Source organism: Mixophyes fleayi, chromosome 8, assembly GCF_038048845.1.
Source record: "Mixophyes fleayi isolate aMixFle1 chromosome 8, aMixFle1.hap1, whole genome shotgun sequence".
Taxonomy (NCBI): domain Eukaryota; kingdom Metazoa; phylum Chordata; class Amphibia; order Anura; family Limnodynastidae; genus Mixophyes; species Mixophyes fleayi.
Window position 1 is genome coordinate 102,680,488 of NC_134409.1, and position 13,480 is coordinate 102,693,967.

Consider the following 13,480-nt stretch of genomic DNA (forward strand, 5'->3'; position numbering starts at 1 on the left):
TGAGGGGAGCGGAGAGAAGCGAGAGGAGACAGAGGGCAGAGGGACTGAGAGGAGGTGAGCTGAGTAGCTGGAGAGCGCAGTTAAAAGTGATGGAAACAGAAGGTAGGAGAGCCCTGCTCAAAGGAGCGAACAATCTAAAGTTATCTACTAGTTATCGGATTCTTTCCGTATGAGTTTATGTTTGTATTATTTATTCCAATTTTCAAATTAAGCATGTGGTTTAGATTTTTGACTAATATTATGTAACAATGTTTGGCCACAATGGACTCCATATAGAGTTAGAATTAAATCCAGCTAGAAGATACAATTCAGCACCTTGGTAAAGCCATGTTGGGGAGAGATTTTGAAATGTACGTTCAGATAATGAGTTGAGAACTGGGTGCGCCTTAGGTAAACTCAGTATCGCAGTACAAACATAACATTTGTACCCATTGATAGCATCATGGGTTGTCTAAGTGCAAATGTGTACCCTTGTAGCTGGAAATGTTCCTAACACTACACTGCAGGTTCAGTTACAAGTCTTTCCTCATTCTAGCCACGCATGTGTTACTGTGAGGTAACATGGGTAAGGCGCTCAGTACCAGCAATTACGATACTTAAGTCTTTCCCCATTTTTGCTTCCCCATTTTTTCAACTCTTCTCGATGAGTTTAAAGCAAAAATAAGTGAATTTAACCCCAAATACCCACGAACAAATGTTGCGTGAGACTCTGAACATCACTTGTAACTGAATCTGCGTGTAAATGAGATCCAATGTGTTCTGTGCCATTTGCTGTATATTATTATGTCAGACACACATTTCTCCAGCAGAATGTCTGCCAAACAGTGTTTCTGTAGGGATTTGAATTGGTGTTGATCTTGGACATATTGGTGGAATGTGTTGCAGGAACAAAGTTGCAAGCACAAAAACATTAACGTAATAGAAGTGTGAGAAAATATTCAATTGTCTTCAAATTAAACATGTAAAACAGAGCCATCCACTTGTTTTTCATTGGAAAAACCTTCTGTATGTTATAATTACATGTTTGTGGGCTGGAACCCATTACACATGATGTCATAGATTAGAGTTTAATATTTTATCAAAGAATTCTTGAAGCATTTTATCTCGCCAACAGATCAAGAGATTTAAAAGTCCCAATATGAAGTATCATTATAGAAGCTATATTTCACAAGTATATAATACTGTATAGCTTTGTAAGTTGAGCCATTCGCAGTTTCACTGTACCAGCCGTGGTACAAACTGGGATTCGTTCAAAAGTGGAAAACTTGATAACTATCTCTCTGGGGTCTTCATAAGATATTATGGCCTGAGCAGAACAATTATTCAATGCTTCGTGAAGTAATTTAGTAATGTTCATCATCTCTATACCTGCTGTGCTTGTTAATGCAAATATCTAAACAGTCAGGCGATCATGAAATTCAGTTGTTGTTCAGACCAAACACCAGAATGGGAAAGAAATGTGATCTAAGTGATTTTGTGGTATATTTACTAAACTGAGGGTTTGAAAAAGTATAGATGTTGCCTATAGCAACAAATCATATTCTAGTTATTATTTATTTAGTACATTCTACAAAATGGCAGGTAGAATCTGATTGGTTGCTCTAGGCAACATCTCCACTTTTTCTAACCCACAGTTTAGTAAATATACCCCTTTGACTGTGGAATGATTGTTGGTGCCACACAGTGTGGTTTGAATATCTCAGAAACAGCTGATCTTTTGTTTTTTTGACATCAGAGAGTTTACAGAGAGTGATTTGCAAAATAAAAAACATTCAGCGAGCGGCAGTTCTGTGGGCGAAAGCGCCTTGTTAGTGAGTGAGGTCAGAGGGACTGGCAAGACAAATTAACGGGAACTAGCTATGCGGTACAATAGTGGTATGCAGAAGACTATCCCTAAGTGCACAGTGCATCAGAGTAGATGGGCTAGAGCAGGAAAAGACCCAGCGGGTTCCACTCCTGTCAGCTCAGAACAGGAAATTGAGGTTACAGTGGATACAGGTTCACAAAAGCAGGATAGTTGAAGCCTGAAAAAATGTTGCTTGGTCTGAAGAATATTGAAATCTGTTGCAAAATGCAGATGTTAGGTTTAGAATTTAGCATTAAAAAAAAGATCCATCCTATACTGGTGTGGGAAATGTTTTCCTGGCATATATTAGGCCTCTTAATACCAATTAAGAAGACTACATGAGTTTAATTGCTGTCCATGTGCATATCATTATTCCAGCAGGATAACGCACCATGTCCCAAAGCACATATCATCTCAAGCTGGTTCCTCGAACATGACAATGTTCAGTGTACTGCCATGGCCACCACAGTCACCAGTTCTAAATCAAATGGAGCACTTTTGGGATATGGTGGAATGGGAGATTTGCAGCATGAATGTGCAGCCAACAAATCTGCAGCAACTGTGTGATGCTATCATGTCAGTATGTACCAGAATCTCTAAGTAATGTTTCTAGCACATTGTTGAATCCATGCCAAGAAGAATTCAGGCTGTTTGGGGCAAAGGAGGGTCCTACCCAGTGCTAGAAAGGTGTACCTAATAGAGAGGCCACTAAAGTGTACATTTACTAAACTGCGGGTTTGAAAAAGTGGAGATGTTGCCTATAGCAACCAATCAGATTCTAGCTGTCATTTTGTAGAATGCACTAAATAAATGAAAGCTAGAATCTGATTGGTTGCTGTAGGCAACATCTCCACTTTTTCAAACCCGCAGTTTAGTACATCTAGCCCTAAGTGTGTATATATAACACACATGATTCTGTAAGAGCAATTTGCTTTAAAACTGTGCCCCTCCCACTCTGTGCCATATATGCTGTAGGCATTATTTTAATTAGCTGCTGGTATAAGCAGAGGGCCTGTGAGTGATATTGATATTTTCTTCTTATTGAGAGGCAATTTAGTGAAAGCAATTTGACGATGTCAGAGTTTTTTAGGAGCACAATGAGCATGCTCTTGCATGTGTTACACGCTCATTAATCTTCATGAAGATTTATAATTGTCCAGAAGATTGCTAACTTCATGCATACAGTGAAATTAGCTTTAGCACACAGTGAATCTAACAGCTAGCTGTTTTTTTCTGTAATACAATGAGCGGGAGGACCTCGTTTTGGGCCAGAGCTGGAAGAGTAGCAAAGGAGCCCCTCGGAGGGTGGGGAACCTTCATAAAATCATTTGCCAGGTGGTTGTGCAGCTTTGAGGAAAATATCACCTTGCTATATTATGAGTACCATTAAAGTACACCTGTCTATGTTAGTTTTATATAAACAGCATCTGTGTCCATAAAACATCAGATAAAGGATGTATTTTATTTGTATGGCTGGCTTGGCTCAAGGTTGAACAACACTTTTTTCATTGGAATGTTGTTTTATTAGAACTTTCTCTCCTGGTTCACAGAGGTTAAATGTATTAGTTCTGATATGTCCCTCTGTTTATTAGTCAGTGGTATAAAAGTGTGATTCAGTGTAAACACACATGGATGTCCAAGTAGACTGTCACAAAAATGGGACAATATTGGTTTGGAAACCACCAATATGGATACATTACAGGCAGGGATTTCAGATATTATGCAATTAGTGTTATCTGTCAATAATTTATGATTATAAATGGATTTTCTTTTATATTTATTTTTTTTCCTTGGAAAAAAAACATTTATTAGACTGTCCCTAATGTCCACTGTATATAAAATACACTTTTACAGTTGCTCCTGATTGCAAACGCATGTTTTCACATACATACTCAGCTGTCAGTACTGGTATACAGAACTTAAACTAGCCCTCCAGTTGGAGCAAGAAATACAGCAGATAATCAGTGTACTTCTGTGTGCGACTGAGTTTGACTTGGACGTGGCTGCACAGGAATACCCTTACTGTATAGGCCTACGTGAAATCGGCCATTCCCCACCCTGTTCACTCCCCTAAATCGTAGGCTGTAGTAAGTGTCGTTTGCGCTCGTAGCTGACTTGGACGTGGCTGCGTTCTGTTGCATATTGCCCGGTTCTGAGTATGCACAGCGTGATTTTTGAGAACGATACGCACAAAACCCGACAGTTCCTTAATGACTCAGGCCCCAAGTCATTATGTTTCTTGATTGCCAGTGCTGATGGATCTTATACCTATATCACTTGCATTAAATTATTTCCATCTCTTCCTATATCTCTTTTCTTTAATGGTGTTATTTTGGGCAAGCTAAAATATCAATAATTTACTTGAGATTACCACTAATTTGGTGTGCTGGTAAAATGAAATGACAGTATCTCAGCCTGAAGCGTTCTTTTTATGTGAAGACTGCAGTTTTTGTGTCGCCTTTCAGGTTTCCGAAGTGTTCTGCATTTCTAGATGTTAGTTGTTCTCAGCATGTAGTGGTCTAATGGGAAAGATGGGAAAGAAGGAACTCAACCAAAATTACATTTTTAGACAGAAAAGTAAGTTCTGCAGGCGCCAGCTATGTATTTTTTAAATCCACAAACTCCTAAAGAATGACTTATTATAGCCCAAACTAACCATTGCTGGTTTGAAACACAGACCACAAACATGCCGCAGAATGGATTCATATGAATTACATCTAGCTACAACTATGAATGTGGAGGGAACATTATGCTATAATAAATGTGCATGTGCTGCTGATTTATAAAACCAAGTCCCACATTTTTCTTTTCAGAAAGTTTCATAGTGGTACAAGATTTTTTTATACACATTAAAACACCGATTAATCGCCTTTATGTGTCATGGGATATTTCATTATGTATATTTCCATTAACCTGGAGAATCATGCTCAGTTTCTGAATACATGCAGCAGTGGTCACAGCACTTTTAAACTATTTAGTGTAACCATGACAAATTTTGGATTTCAAACTTTGAGTAAGTAACACAAAAACAAAGATCTGAATTTTTTTTCTCCATCTCTGTCCTCAAGGAAAACTGTATTCTGTATTGAGCCTTGTGGAATCCAAATAGACTGAAGGACAAGAGTATTGGAGAATGAGCAGCAAGATAGATAGGACGAAATGATCAGTTGGGAGCAATGTCAAGCTCCTAACGGATGTAGAATATTGTCTAGAAGGGAATGGTCAAAAGCAGAATGGGTGAAGGAGGATGATGATGTCCAAATTACTTTTGGATTTAGCAATCTGAAGGTTATTTGGGACTCTGCATAATGATGACTCAGTCGAATGAACTCTATGAAATATGGTACAGCACTTGATAAATATTGTATGGAGTTAAAGTAGCTAATTGGTATAAAAAAACACAATGGGGGGAATTCAATTCCCCCCTAAGTACAGCTGCGTTACAGATATTACCGTTATCACGGTAATATTAACCCAGTTCTCTGCTCGCAGCTCAGGGAGCTCCGAGCAAAAAGCCGGCGTTAAAACTACCGTAATAACTGTAATTATGCACACTATTACCGTAATAATGGTAATAATGCGCAGGCCGAGATACTTTTAACAGTAACGCTGCCAATTGAATTCCCCCCAATGTTCCAAGTTTTAAAGGTACAGATTATAAACAGGCCTTAAACCTTTTTATGCCACGAACACCACTCTTACGCCCATTCACTATACTCCATGGTAGCCATAGATGTAAAAGCTATGTCAAGCTATGTTAAAAAAAATTGGCCACAAACAATTTTTTTTTCTTTTTTTTAAAACTTTAATTTTGAACATTTGCAGGAGGATAATGTTGAGTACAAACTCTTGGCTACTACCTGTAATTCTGTAGGATGTCTGTTTTCAGAAAATTTATAGTGTTCGGGCAAGGGGTTGCAATAAATTTTGAAGTCTGTAGTACAAGTTTAGTGTATACAAAAATATGGAAACTGACTCATCCTCCTGAGTTATAAAAAGTCAGCATAACTCCGGTAGCTAAAGAACTAGGCTATGTAGGCTAGATGAGTTAAGTTGAATCTATTTCATTGAATGTCAGATAGGCCAGTGGTTCCCAAGCTTTTGCAGTTCGCGGCACCCTTAGAATCTCCATAACTTTTTCAAGGCATCCCTCCAAAATAATTACCGAGCAGTCCCATTTTAAAGGTATTTGGGTCAAAAAAACGTAATAAGTATTTAGGTCAGGACAGAAATACTTATTTAGTTGTATGCAAAAATAATGCACATAAATCCAAGGGAAAATAATATTTTTATATATTTTTTTCAATTATATTTCTGTCAAAGAATAATTTACAGCTAACTCACCCTGTGCCCTCCTTCATCTCCACACACTCTATGCCCTCCTTCATCTCCACACACTCTGTGCCCTCCTTCATCTCCACACACTCTGTGCCCTCCTTCATCTCCACACACTTTGTGCCCTCCTTCATCTCCACACACTCTGTGCCCCTGCATCCACACACTCTGTGCCCCTGCATCCACACACTCTGTGCCCCTGCATCCACACACTCTGTACCCCTGCATCCACACACACTGCCGCCTCTGCATCCACACACTCTGTACCCCTGCATCCACACACTCTGTACCCCTGCATCCACACACTCTGCCGCCCCTGCATTCACACACTCTGCCGCCCCTGCATTCACACACTCTGCCGCCCCTTCATCCCCTCACTCTGCCGCCCCTTCATCCCCTCACTCTGCCCCCACTGCATCCTCTCACTCTGCCCCCTCTGCATCCCCTCAATCTGCTCCCTCTGCATCCCCTCAATCTGCTCCCTCTGCATCCCCTCAATCTGCTCCCTCTGCATCCCCTCAATCTGCCCCCGCTGCATCCCCTCAATCTGCTGCCTCTGCATCCTCACTCCAAACTTACCAAGCCAGCGGCACCCAGGACCCAGCATCCTCCTCTTTCCTGCAGCCTGTCACTGAATGTCGGGCGTGATGAGTGATGACATCACGCCCGACATTCAGTGAGGAGGGAGGATGCTGGGTCCCGGGCGCCCCGGATTGGTAAGTTGTTTTTTTTTTTCTGTTCTTTTTTTCTCTTCCTGGCCACGGCACCCCTGTGACAGCGCCGCGGCTCCCAGGGTTTTGGGAACCGCTAGGATAGGCGATAAACAGTGCTGGGGGTGTGCTAAGGAATCAAGTGTTAAGACAGAAGCTTAAATAAATGAAAATGACATCAGAGGGTCAGAATGCGAAGTAGGAATCTGTTTATGAATAGAATATACTGCACCTTGCTTCTAAAGTAGAATGCAAAGTATTGTTAGCAGTGTGTGCTGCAAATATTTGAATATGGGGAAGCGGCAACATTGGTTTATTATACATTTTATCACATAGGCCCTTTATCCACTGGCATCAAACTACCTTCTTGTACTAGAATGTTTTTCGCTGCGCTCATGGGTGTGCACAGTAAATTACAGAATAAGTACATTTGGCACACGACAATGTGAGGATCATGGATGTTCTGAAGTAATGCTAGTTAGGCTTTACATTGCGTTACATTAACCATTCTAATTAAGAAGAAAAATTTGTAATATAGTTTTAATAAGAGTAAAATATTATTTGTCAGTAACAATAAAAAGACATCTCATTGCTGTTAGTAGTTATAAAAAGAATTACTGTGGCCCAATTTAGCAATGTATCGAGAGCATATGTTTTAATGATAAGGGTTGACCAAATCTGTTATTAGGGTATACTTGTACCAGCACTTTACTGACCCACCTTGCAAGGTCCAGGTATGACTGTTGCATAGCTACAAAGGCTCTGCGTAATAAGAGAACCCTCAAATATTTTGATTCCCCACTGCCATATTATCACACTAATCTAGGTAAGTCCTTTAACACTGATGCAATGTGACACAAAGGTGCAAGACCCCACAAAGCAGGAGCAAATGGCACTGTGTAGTTGCTTGATAGATTTTAATGGCGCTTCACCATAAAAATATGGACTGGTTTGAGTATGGACTTGGTGAAAAGTGAAGGAAGTAGAAATAGGAATATTAGATAAAGACATGTCACTACAGTTGTTACAGCAAGAATCCTTAGGAACCCACTGAAGCACAGATGGTTTCAGTTAATAAAAGACTTTCTTGACTTATGAAATAAATTAGTAGTTGAAAATTGTATTTTAACTTTCCCTGGGATCATGATGAATATCAGCATTTTCTCCAATCCATCTCTAGTCAGGTGACATCACACATCTCTCTTCCTCAGTAATTCATCTTCTCTCCAGTTGCAACATGACCAGTTCTAGCATTTTGTATTTGATATCTTGGAACAGTTCTATTTGAATGGTTGGCCTGCATCCCTGGGACTCCCATTGTCCTCTATATATATTTAAGTCTCTGGGTCTGGGAATAATGTTAATACCAGGGAATTAACCATCCCATTGCCTGAATATACACTAGCACAGTGCCAAGAATCAGAAGATCTGCCACAATCCATGCTATACTAAGCTGAGATACCACAGCAATACATGATCAGGGAAGTGGAAAAATCCCTACCAATCATCATCATCATCTTTACCTACCAATGTCTTGACAATAACCCCATTGTGTGTTGTAGTTGCTTTTTTCATGTGGTTGGTACAATATAACACTCCTGCTTTTCATTATAATATAGTGCTCTGGATTTTCTTCACTACTATTTCATTCTAGCATAGTATCATTAAACATAGTTATCATCATACACTGTGGTGCTGACTCTTTTCGCCTCATACTCTGCAGAAGAAGTGGTAACCTCCTAGGGTCAAATAAAAGTAGTCTGATTTTTATATTTTTATGGCCCAAACAGAGACTTAAACCACCTTATTTTCTTTGGCTACAGTTTTGTTTAATGTAATGGTATAACAGCACTTTCCATAGCTAAGAATAGAGAGCTGTCTGAGATAAGCTATTCAAGCATTTAGTGGCTGGACCGGTGCCACACCATGCCAGGCTCTAATTAAAATGTAAAGGAATACAAAAATCTATTACATGTTTGGCAGTTACAGAAATGAAATACCATTCTGTCTTTTGTTTTGTTTTGTTATTATTCCTATTCAGTGTTTGTCCATTAGAATGTAAGCTGTGAACCTGAATAGACTCCACTTTCCTTGTTGTGTTACTGTCTTTCTGATCTAGCCAAGTGATGTCCTCATATGTAAAAGCATGTAGCAAAGCCAATATTTTACTGAGTTTGTACAGCAGCTGATGACCAAAATGCATTAATACTCACATACTCAATTTAATCTTTAGATGGAATAGCTGTAGTATGTATCCTAAGCAACCAACAACAAAACAGAAAAAATGTTGAAAAATGGGCTATTTAGTGAAACTGCTAATGTATGGTCTGAAGACTGCTGAGGCTTATCATTCAACTAGTATTGTTTTGGTAGATGCTCTATTTTAGGTGTATATTATTAAATATGAACAGAGCTGCAAACCTAATAATAAAAATACTTAGGTTACTAATAGAATTCACATTCGTTTTTCTTCAAGGTTCTTAACATGTTTACTAGTAATGGATAATAGAAAATATGGCAACAAGCATTTCCTCAGCAGTTTGGGATGTACTCGAGTGCCCAATATGCAATTGATGATAGTTACTAATTGTGTTTGGCCCATGCCTTATTTAACTATGTGTTTCTGCACCAGCCTAGTCTAATCTGTAGACATAGAAGACCACACTGAACATAACTCCTCCGGATGGAGGATCTCTTAGCTACAGTCCAGGTTTCTGTGTATCAGCAGACTGATAAATAGGAAGTGCCTATTCTCAATATTTTTAGGTTAGTGTTTATTAAAACTTATTTGTATCCATTATTCTTATATACACAAAAACAAAACATAAAGTTAATCTGCTTGCTGGGTGTATATAAAAGCAATATCTCCTTAGACCTTAATGGAACAGTGTCCATCTATATTGTCAAGATGTTATGGAAAGTTATTAATAAGTTATAGACTTATTGTTGGTCTGTCTTATTTTCTATTTGAACAAAGCATCCTTCAGAGAGGGGAATGCGATTTTATGTTCAGCAAGTAGAGCTCTATAAAACGTATAATGTCCCTGTAAACAAATGGTTAACGTTACAAATATAACTCTTCTTTTTGCAAATGTAACTGTTCTTTTTCTGCTGCCCAATAGCTTGTTATTGTTTGGCACATAGCAAGCTAAATATTGCAGCAAACCAATGTAAGCTGCATCAACACCTGAGTACAAGTCTCCCAACTTGTAGCCAGCCTTGGTACTCAAGTCCTTATACACCAATCCTCTACTGCCTCCTAAATGTGTAATAACATTCCACCCTTAGTATATTATTGCATAATTTAGTGCTCAGTTCCATGTAATAACTTTTTATGTGACTTGAACTGAAGGTCTGCCAAGGTACATGTCTATAAACGCATCATTTTTAACACAAATGTCAATAGCAAGTACAAATGTTGGAAGGTATGTGCATATATCATTATTAGTGACATTTTCTTTGGGGGCAAAAACTACCTTTACGTAAAAAGTACATATTTCTGGAAGGCATTCGCAGTCTGTGACTACAGAATTGGCTTATACGCCTAAGATTCCAAGCACATGTCTTCATGACTCTTCATGACACAGGGAGATTGAATTTGCTGTTCATGTTGCTATATTAAAGTAACAAACTATTCTGATGTACATCTGATACTGAAGAGTCATGTTTTATCTACCACATCAAGAGAATTTTCTAGCAACAATTTGAACTCATTAACATAGTGATATATGTTTATAAATATAAATATAGGTAGTATTCTCAAAATGCAACATAGAATTTCATGTGGAAATGAAGAATTACACTTGTTAACAAGAAAGTTGTGAGGATATTAGTGTATCATAGTATTGTATAATTCACTGTTGCAATGAGTATTAATAATGGCTTCATTATTCTTTTATGTCTTAAATCTTAGCTTTTGAAAGGAGGTTATATTGAAGTTATTTTTTTACTTTACAAATACAGGTACCCATGTTTGAGAGGTGCTTTGTATATCTTGGAAAAGTGATTGTTTGCCCATTAGCAGAACACTAACCTATTGCTGTTTAATTGCTAACATCGATACAAATTTACACAGTACAAGAGCCCATCAACCCATAAGAACCAATTAGCAATCAATATTGAGCGCAAGGGAAACGCTATAAATGATCTGATTGGTTGCTGCTGTGTGAAAGCTTGGTTCTATGTTAGCAAATAACCCTCTCTAACCATATTATTTGGTTACACAAAACCATGCCATCTGTTAGTTCCCATCCACATATTTTAGTGAAGTGACTATTTAATAACAAAGTGTAAGTGTGAAAAACCCTAAAGTAACAATATATATAATTACTTGTCATATTTTGTTTCCTAATGCACCCTAGATAGATCTAAATTAGCTACTGATTGGCTGATTTGGATGCATATTTACATATTTCCAGTCTGTTATTAAATAAACACCAAATCACCTAAATCCTCTAAATCCTACATATATAGCATCATTTCCTTATAAGCATGCATGGTGTTTCTGCTTCTCCATCATAAAAGCAGAAAAGTTGTTTGTACTATTGAGAGTACTTGTATGTAAGAAAATAATATCATTATCTCTAGATATAAGTGGCACCTGCTGTCTTATACAATAAACTAGAGAAATGAGCTGGTAAGTAAAACAATTTTCATTGCTAAAGCTAGTTATATATTTTTAACAGCAACATTTTAGTACATTTCTGCTGCATCCCATAGCAATTACTGCAAAGATTCAGCTTTTAACCTTTGACTGAGCATCAATGTGTGCAGAGCAGTAATTTGGAGGTTATTATGGGAAAATGAAACTGTAGACAGATGACATTAGCACAGAATAGAACTGTTCTATATTTTACCTAAATCTAAGTTCCTCCTAAACATATAATGTTACATGTACTTGCAGAAATAATCCTACTTTGCTGAATATTTTTAATTGACTTTTATGTTTTATCAGACTTGTCTTTGTTATAGTTGTTAAATGTCAAACTCCATCCATTTCAAATGCACATATAAACTATCTGTACACAACCTAAAGTTTAATTCTGATATTCTTATTAGATCTGTGTTTGTGCTGCAGCCTTACCCCAATATTATATACAAATAACTTAGAAAAGAAATACATACCTTTTTATATTTAGAAAAGTCTCCTTATTTGTAATCCACCTGAGACGGTTATATTCAGTAGCTTATTTTATACAAGCAGAAAATGTATCAGTATTGTAATCAGGAGCACATTCTAAAATACATGATCCTGTTGGCACTGGGGATGATACTTGAGGAAACTGCTTCTTCAGATTATCCCATCTTAGTACTGAAGACAAATATTAAGAAGACTTGTTACCTCATGTGTTTTTCATCACTGCCTGTACCAGAGCCAAAATCTGTTTAACTCTAGACGTCCACTACAAGACGATGTCAGACCCGAGGTTGAAAAGTGAGTGGCATCCTGCCATACAGAATACAGGGAGCCCATTCATAGAGCTGTCTGCCATCACACACTTCAGCAATACAGGTTACATTTTAAGTGTTTTTTTTATCCAATTTGTATTACTTTTCAAGTTTAGACCTGGGTCTCATTAATGGTACTTTTTTTTGCCTTCACAAAAATAGCACCTTGTTAGTTTGACAATTGGAATGTCAAATGTGGTTTGATTAATTTTACAATTAGGCTTGGTCATTTAATATGTTTGCTATTATCCACAAACTATAAAGTGTATCTGAAGGTGTAGGTCTTATGATTCACACATTGTTTTGAAGCTTACAATCCCTCATTTATGATTTTTTTTTTTTTTTTAAATACAGGAAATTAATTTTCGAAATGAACATCTGGATAAGTGTCTTACATACCTGCATGAAATAGCCCCATATATAACTGTATGATTTCACTGACAAATGAAAGCATATCACAATTAAATAGAACATGACTGCAGAGCAATATAAATTGATTTATGCACAATACACGTGAACGTACTACATAATAACTATGCTGTTTAATTAGCTTTCCTTATTAGAAAAGTCAAATTAGATTTTGATTTTGCTGAATATCTTTTTTTTTTTTTTTTATGATTGTTATTTGTTCTTAGTAGTTGAACACAATACCTCTATTTGATTTATAGCTACAGCTAGTAGCAGTCTACTTTGTAGAGAATTTATTTCAGTATACTGTGGAGGTTAATTACTACCAGACATGGAGAAGTGAACCTGTATAGTCTAGCAACTTAAGACAATGGAAGCAAAGATCTTTTTGTTTGCTATGGGTTGCTGTACTGATGCACTGTTGTAACTATATTGCAAAATAACAGTTTTATACGTTTGAAAAACATAGAAATGTTCCCATTCAGTCTCTAAAATCACACCAATTTGTCTTACAAGGTACTTGACTATTTTCTCTCAATAGAGTAACTGATTGGGGCCATAGACAATGGGGCCAAGACTGCAGCTTGAATTAAACCCAGAACTAGACTCCAATAAGTCTAGGAGCTGATCTCTATGTCCCTGGGATACCTCATGGTCAGGACTGGACATTGGTTCAAGTGCCATTTGCCACAAGTGACACATTTTTATTCAAGCGGCCTCTCCAAACTCACTC

The 13,480-nt window shown here is 37.6% G+C and overlaps 2 protein-coding genes across 6 annotated transcripts in view; one reads left to right on the plus strand and one right to left on the minus strand.

Moving 5' to 3' along the window:
• The window catches only part of CENPP (centromere protein P), a 249,054-nt gene that overhangs the window by 127,056 nt on the left and 108,518 nt on the right, over positions 1-13,480 (plus strand). The gene's annotated exons all lie outside the window — the stretch shown is intronic.
• The window catches only part of ASPN (asporin), a 47,324-nt gene that overhangs the window by 17,584 nt on the left and 16,260 nt on the right, over positions 1-13,480 (minus strand). Inside the window, exon 1 of one of the 3 annotated variants that reach the window (XM_075183022.1) lies at positions 12,016-12,258. The exons of the other annotated variants lie outside the window; for them this stretch is intronic. The gene's annotated coding sequence lies outside the window, so the exon portion shown is untranslated. Of the gene's footprint in view, positions 1-12,015; positions 12,259-13,480 lie in introns of those variants that run through there. 3 annotated transcript variants of the gene reach the window in all.